The following is a 7,677-nucleotide window of genomic DNA, read 5'->3' on the forward strand; positions in this document are numbered from 1 at the left end:
CCAGATTTGTTGGTAAAAGGATCGCATAAAAGCCTTCGTTCGTTTGTACATCGCATTTACTCAGCATAAAGCCGTATAAAGAAAGCTTCGAGAATGTTTACATCTGCTCTAAATGTTAATTGGGCGGAGTCATAAGCAAATTTCACAAATTTCACTAAGATTTTAAAATGTTCTAATTGTTTGGAATTCTTTCCATATAGGGCACTTGCAGCAAACAAGAGTGTGCCCAACGGCCACTTCTGATTTTGCTGGGTGACGGTGTGAAACGGAAAACACGTTACAAAACGTTTCCCGGCAAAATGAAAAGGGGTTCGTTGGGCACACTAAACTAAGGCTGCAAGTGCCTTATTGATATTGAAAACGAATTTGTAAATTTTTCTGTCCATTTACTCAATGCCCACTTTTCAAGGCTGGTTTGCTGTTAACCTATGACCTATTCGATGCGTGAAAATGTTCTTCCTAGAAATGGTCCATAAATCACATATTTTTTTATCGCAGTACGCAGTTGAGCAGAAATGTCACTTCAATTGGGGCTCGCTGCAGGAAGTTTCTTGACCAATTCGATCAAGGAATTTCTTTACTTTTCCTGATCAAAACAGCATACTCAGCTTTACGCGGTAATCTAAAACTTATAAGTTTCTTCTGGAAAGCTCTGCTAAGCTACCTTAGGAATCTTCATTGCAAAATTTTTCAAAGAGTCCAAAGAAAACAAACAGCACAGATTAAAGGTGAAGATTAATTGAAGCCAAGCCTCAAATTTTCAAGAGCACGAATCTGGAGAACCGAACATCCGTTTAAGCTGAAAACTGAATCAATTGGTAACGGGCTGGTGGGGACCAATCGATTAAATTTTCAGCTCAAACGGGTGATCGGTTCTCCAGATTCATCCCCAGCAACACACATGTTATAATTGTGTATTATCAACTGATATATGACCAAAATTAGTCATACATAAGTTGATAATACACAATTACAACATGTGTGTTGCTCGGGATGCTCTTGAATTTGAGGTTTGGCTTTGATTCATCTTCACCTGAAAGCATTTTAACAATTCATTTATTTTATTATATTAAAAATAATTAATGGATTCATGGAACAACACTAGCAACCGTTAAGTTGTGCAGTTTGTTGTATTTTTTGATAAATCTCTCTAATCTAAATCAATAATGATCAGCTTAACAAAAATGTTACTTTCTGTATACGGTCTTGGATTCCATAGGGATGAACAATTTTCTTGAGTTCCATGGATATGAAGCTTTCGCTAATGTTTTTTCTACCCATGGCTACGAATGTGGACGTGCCTCTGATTTCATTAGTCTTTTATGGAATTTTATAAAATTCTCGAATTAAGAAACCAAACACTTTTTATGTCGTTTTCCAATAGAACATCTTGTGTGCCTCATACGATCCGTTTCATCAGCGTACCTTTCAATCTAGGGTTGAGCATCACAACTTCTCAAACATTGATTTTCTCGTCTGGGACACCCTACTCCCGAGACTGTCTTCTGGTATGTGGCAATAAGAGGAACTGCAAATAATAACCAACACACGACACGATGCCGCCGCCACCGTACCGGTCCACCACACTGCTAACCCATATTGGAACTGTATACGGGCATGAGATAAAACGCGGTCGATCGGTTCTTGGCCGGGCCAACCTCCACGGGCGAGACGTGTAATATGTGTTCTCTAATGCGAGTAGTCAGAAGTTCCAACCACAGCAGCACAGTTTCTCTCAAGTGGCTAACCCACTTGATGACCCACTCGCGATGTAAAGTAAATTGATTATTATTGTTCGCCATCGGTTGCAAATGAGGGGAAATATGCAGGATTTTGAAAGAGATGAGATCGGACATATCTGGAAGGAGCGATTGCTCAATTGGCATTTAAACTGTTCCGTTTTGAGTATTGGGTGAATGATCGTAGAAATTTGTGCGTGTCCAAGACTTTGTGCAACACCATTTCAAGAATTTCCAACAAATTGTCTCAGATGATTTCTCAAAAATCCAGCCAAGGACTCATAAATAGAAATTTCTGCAATGGTTGACTCAAGAAATATCATAAGTCTTACTCTAAACGTTTATCTGAAGAATTTATTCAAAATTAATGCTGAGATTTCTTCAGTTATAGCTCCAAAATTTTGATATTAAGTTTTAGGTATTTGTTTTCGATTTTATTTTTTGAGGAGAACGTTTTGAAAAAAAAATCTGGGGGACTGAATTGGAAAAGAACTATTATTAAAATATTCAAAAATTTAAAAGCATAACCATTTTTACATCTTTATTAAGAAACTCAAGGTTATTTTGAATAGAATAATGGTCTCCATCAACGAAAATTCAATTTTTGCCAATGAACACCGTACCAACAAATTTGAAGGCTTTCCTACTGATCTTGCTTTTCTAGACGTAGAAAAGGAATTCGATAATGTTTGGCATGAAGGTTCGATTTTAAAATTCAAAAACATTAATTATCCAACATACATTGTTAGAATATCCAAGGTTATCTGTCAAATCAGAGCTTCAAGTCTGAAAAACATCCTATAAGAGCTCGTGTTCCTCAATACATTACCGACAAAGTTGACTTCTAGACTTTTACCTTATCCCCCCATTAACCCAATATCCTTTCCACGACAATTGTGGAGATGCAGAGGTTTACTCGGTCTCATATCAAAGACTGTCTAACTAACAATGCTTCCCTTCCCTGATGACCTAAGGCAGAGGTTCCCAAACTTTCTAAGATCGTGGCGCCCTTAACAGTTTTCTGGGAATGGCGCGGCGCACCGGAACAAAAAAAAAACTGAAGGGTAAGGACTTTCTTATACATGGGCTTTATATTTTTATGATATTTTCCTTACTTCATAACTAGAAGTAAAAAAATCAATATGGACAAAAAAACACTAAAATAACTTCGAGGATTATTAGGGTGTTTTATGTATGTTGGAAAGAGCGTTACGCGTATATAATGCGGCCACTTCAATTTCATTTTGCCGTAAATAACCAAATTATATACGCGTAACGGTCTATCCAAAATACTTATTTTATTAGCACAACTTTAGTGTCTATTAATATCAAAAATTAATTGATTTTAAATATCGATTCTCAAACGTTATTGAGATAATCTAATTTATTCCCAAATCTACTCATACAAATATGCTGTTGTAGTTAAAATGTGAACTGGTGAAACTTTCGTTCTAATAAGTGAGTATTCTTCTTCAATACTCACTAGCGATAAAAAATGTACTTTTACTAAATAATTACAATCAATGCACACACTCCAAACTCTCCTGTTTCTTTTATTGTGAACGATTGACAAATTACCCTGCACATCACATTATTTTTTTATATATATTTTTTTATTGTTCATTTTTTTTAAACTGTACTTTAGATTTGTTGAAACTTATTAATTGTGCAAGCAGAGGAATGAGATAATAAAATATAAAAATAAAAGAGAAGCTCCAGTTTTCAAAACTCAAATAAAAAGTTGGATTGGACATTCAACAAATGATAAATTTGAAAGCTTATCATCAAAATTTAGTGTTTTCTGAACTGTTGATGTTGAATCAAATTTTCTTGCTCATCTTAACAAAAATATCCCTATATTACCAATGGTAACAATTTTAAAAATCATCAGTTAACACCTTTTTTAATTTCTTTGTGCAACGCCCTGTGAGTTCCAAAAACGAGTTAAAGTTCAAAAGTTCTCAACAATGAATGTTCAAATGACAGTATTCTCATCGACTGGCTATAAACTGCTTCAATGTCGTCGAAGAATTGTTTTCTTTAAACGAGCCTTACCATCATTTATATCCGAAAATTTGAAACATTTTCTCAGAAAATGAGAAGATTTCAAATTTATTAATGAGTTAACTTGCGGCGCCCATGAAGAAATGCTACGGCGCACCAGGGCGCCGCGGCGCACAGTTTGGGAAGTCCTGACCTAAGGACGTGGACGGCGTCGTTATTGACTTTTAAATTTTGAACTCTCGACCAAAGTACACAAGGTAATCATAATCGATTGTTCTGGTCAATCACGGAGTAGCAACTAAGAAGTGGTCATCGATGCTCATGCTCCAGTGCATTAGGAAAAGATATTTGAAATACTAACGACCATTCAAAAACATCAAATTGAGCATCGTGATTCCGAATCTTGCTGGTCGGGGATGTTTTTATGAGTTGGAAATTCTCTCGGCTTCCCAGAGCATAAGGTATTTTCGTATCACACGGTATACGAATGCAAAAATGATCAAGTCGCAAAGGAAGCTGTCTTTTAATAACTTTGGTAGTGCTCAGAAGAAGACCAAGCCGAAAAGCAGGTTCTGTCAAAGTTGGGACGTAATGCCAAACAAAACTAAGAAAGACCTTTTTAAGATTGTTCTTTTCTTCATAATTTTCACCAAACACAGATATATCCAAAAACTCACCTCTCAGCAGTTTTCCTAGAAAGTGTTTTCAGATGTCCGCTTGAATGTTGTTATTGTTACTCGTTGAACGTGACCGTGTGTCTTCGTTTTTCGTGTCCGAGCAATAAGCTGCGGTGATATTTTTAGCTTTTTGTGTATAATTTTTTCAGCACTTCATTTATTTTTCAAATTTGCGCACACAATGAAATCAGATCATTTGCAAACCAAAATGCAAAGCAAGGAAGGTCTCGCCGCTTCGCAAACACCAGCGCAGGACAAGATGAGTGTAAAACTCTCGGTGACAACAGACGAGTCCAGCTATGGAATGGAAAGCGAAACGAAAAAAAACAATCCAAAGTGTCAGCTCTTTCGAGATTCTCCGCGAAACCACAAAACCGGATCGAATTCGCCAATGGAGCAGTTGTTTCACCTTAATGACAGTTTTCGTTCTTCAAGGTATGCGAACAAATTGGAATACACTTCCCGGTGAATCAAGAGTCAAAAATAAAACCACATCAGCATAAAAAATTGCAGTTTTTTTCACCGGCTTAAGATCAATTAAGTGAGTTTTTTTAAGTTGGAGAGTAAAGGTAAGCGCGTGTGATACAAAGCAACTACAATAGGACGCGAATGAGAGAGTAATTGATCGGAACCGCGATCGACCGTTGTCGCGAATGATTGAAAGAAAACTGAAAGCAAAAATGAACCTCGGTGACCGAAATGCTCAACTTCGGCGGACGCGCAACAACACTTACAAGTAACGACGATGAAGCCCTGCAGCCGGTAGGTGGGCCGTTGTCGTCGCGAGGTTCCACACAACAAGAGTTAAGTACCCACACGCGCATCGTCGGCCGTCGCTACTACTAACGGCCGCTGATCGCCAACGCTTAATCGCGGTTGATCTTGCGCGAGTGTGTAAAGATAGGGATGATCGTGAACTTTACTGCCGTTGGTTCAGTAGATTAACTGATTGATAGGATGTTATTAACTTTTGAACTATCAAGTTAGTATAGCTTACAACTTAAGTTAAATGTGTTGTTGTTAAAGGAACTTATGAAGGTAAATATATCAGATTTTAAACAATGATGAGTAGTGAGCAACCCTTCCGATTCAGCTCGTTTGAATGAATTGAACAGACCATCATCGGCCTAGTAGTTACGGACCACGCAACATACACATTTGTGACCAAACTGGTTAGCATTATGTGAGTATTGATCACGATCGCAATCGGGCGCCGCGAGTTTTTTTTTTGTTCATTGCATGTTCCATTCAGAAATCGCATTCATTGCAGAGCTGATTTGATCATTGTTCTGAAAATGTGCAATTCGTTGGTTTAGGTTCATGTGTTCTGTAGTAGTAATGAACTGCCACTGCTCAAATGAAGATGGCTGAGGATAAAAGGATATAAAGACAATTGTACTGAACGAATTGAACGGTCCATAACACATTCAAGTTCAACCTCTAAAATCAGCCCATTGCGTGTGATGATAACCAGGGGAAAGTGGTTCAAATTGCACCGATAGTTTAGAACGGCTGAACAAGAAATATCTTCAACAAATATTTTTAAAAGAAATTAAAAGAATCTGTCGGAACCCTTTCATTCATGGTAGCGGTGATAGTGGGAACTGTGGCAACACAGCATTGGCGGAGCATTGATATACAAAGTCTTCTATCCTATTTATTTAACTATGTATTGTAATCTCAGCTATTCTATTTTCAGCTTTCAGCTTTTCAGCTTTTTCAGCTATTTTAACTATTCTGACTGCATTTCGATTAAACTACTATACTGTACAATAAACTGTTCAGTGTTCACATAAACTTAAAAGATTCACTGTTTTCTGAACGATTACAAAATGGACACGTACGGCCTGACTATATTACCTTTTTTTGTTCTTTTACTAGTTATCATTCTTTTATAAGTATACATAGGTGTCCTGTGTAAGACAACACTATCATCCTAATTTGGTAAAACTATATCAAGCTTTTATTAAAATTTTGTTAACAACATATTATATTTCATTTGTTGTAGTACTAGGAAGAAAGCTCTGCAGAGAATTCAAAATAAAATTTTGAAAACGATTCTGAAGCTCCATCCCTGGTATAGGATTGTACGACATTTCCCAGAATGGGACTTTCCCCAGAAATCCATTTCCCACCAGGGCCACCAGGGCTGCATTTATGGGGGGGGGGGAGGGGGCCATGGCCCCTGGGCTCCCACATTTTAGAGGCCCCCACAAATCTTGACAAATATATTTGTAGTTAAACTTTTACGAATAATTAGAATCAATGCAATAGTATACACTTTTTTAAATCGCATCATATGATTTAAAAGTTTTTTTTAAAAGAAATCCGCTATTATGGACGAAATTAAGCAAATAAACTCAAATGATTTCCAAAACAAAGTATTTGTTGACTTCATGAGAAATAAGAAGATTAAGAAGGATTCAAAAATGATTTGGATAAACAAACCTAAATTTCTAATGATTTTTAATGTGACTTTTCCAACTGTACCGAAAGCTTTCTCAACAAAAGACGGTGTTGGTGGTCTAATGGCTACCGCTTCTGCTTCATAAGCAGAAGGTCATGGGTCCCAGGCCCGTCCCTTTCCTCGGACTTTGTAGTTGTATCTTTCACTTGCTTCTCTCTACCACTCTTAATATATTGTAGTTGATCTTTAACAGTTCATAGCATTTGCTAGAACCCGAGACGGACAGAAATAAACCGTTTCCCTTCGCTTCCATTCTTCCATCAAGCCTGATACAAAGGCAGTCTGCTAACCAAACCAGCAAGCCCCTCTGCCATAAAAAATACTCCACCCCTTCATCCTTCCCGCATGAACTGGCGTAGACGCAGTGGTATATACGGTCTAGCGTGGGAGCCAGTTCAATGCATCATCAACTCCTTCCCCTTCCCTTCATTGGTATTCTGAAGTGGCAAGCGCCATTGTTGCCTAAAAATAGAAGATCACTAGCACTTATACACTGAGGGTGTCTGTAAATCCTAAGCAGTCATCTGGTTGGTTTCTTGTGTAAGTGCAGCTGATCTGGCGATACTGGAGTAGCAACCACGGGCGGCCAATCAAGCTCAAGCTCAAGCTGTACCGAAAGCTTTCTCAATAAAGATTAGGATAGATTATAGATCGGCAGATTAAGTAATAGGAGCCATGCACAAATTACGTCACGCTCTAAAGGGGGGGGGGGCAAGCCAAGCGTGACAAGCCTTACAAAAAATTCGAAGGACTCACACAAAAAACGTGACAAAGGGGGGGGGGAGCTGGT

The 7,677-nt window shown here is 37.9% G+C and overlaps 1 protein-coding gene across 1 annotated transcript in view; it reads right to left on the bottom strand.

Annotated features, from left to right (window-relative positions):
- Positions 1-5,092, bottom strand: part of LOC5568139 — a 103,147-nt gene extending 98,055 nt beyond the window's left edge. The window contains exons 1-2 of the mRNA XM_021842431.1: positions 4,830-5,092; positions 4,421-4,717 (exon numbers count right to left, since the gene is read on the bottom strand). The gene's annotated coding sequence lies outside the window, so the exon portion shown is untranslated. The remainder of the gene's footprint in view (positions 1-4,420; positions 4,718-4,829) is intronic.
- Between the last annotated feature and the right edge of the window lie 2,585 nt (positions 5,093-7,677).

This window comes from Aedes aegypti, chromosome 2 (assembly GCF_002204515.2).
Source record: "Aedes aegypti strain LVP_AGWG chromosome 2, AaegL5.0 Primary Assembly, whole genome shotgun sequence".
NCBI lineage: Eukaryota > Metazoa > Arthropoda > Insecta > Diptera > Culicidae > Aedes > Aedes aegypti.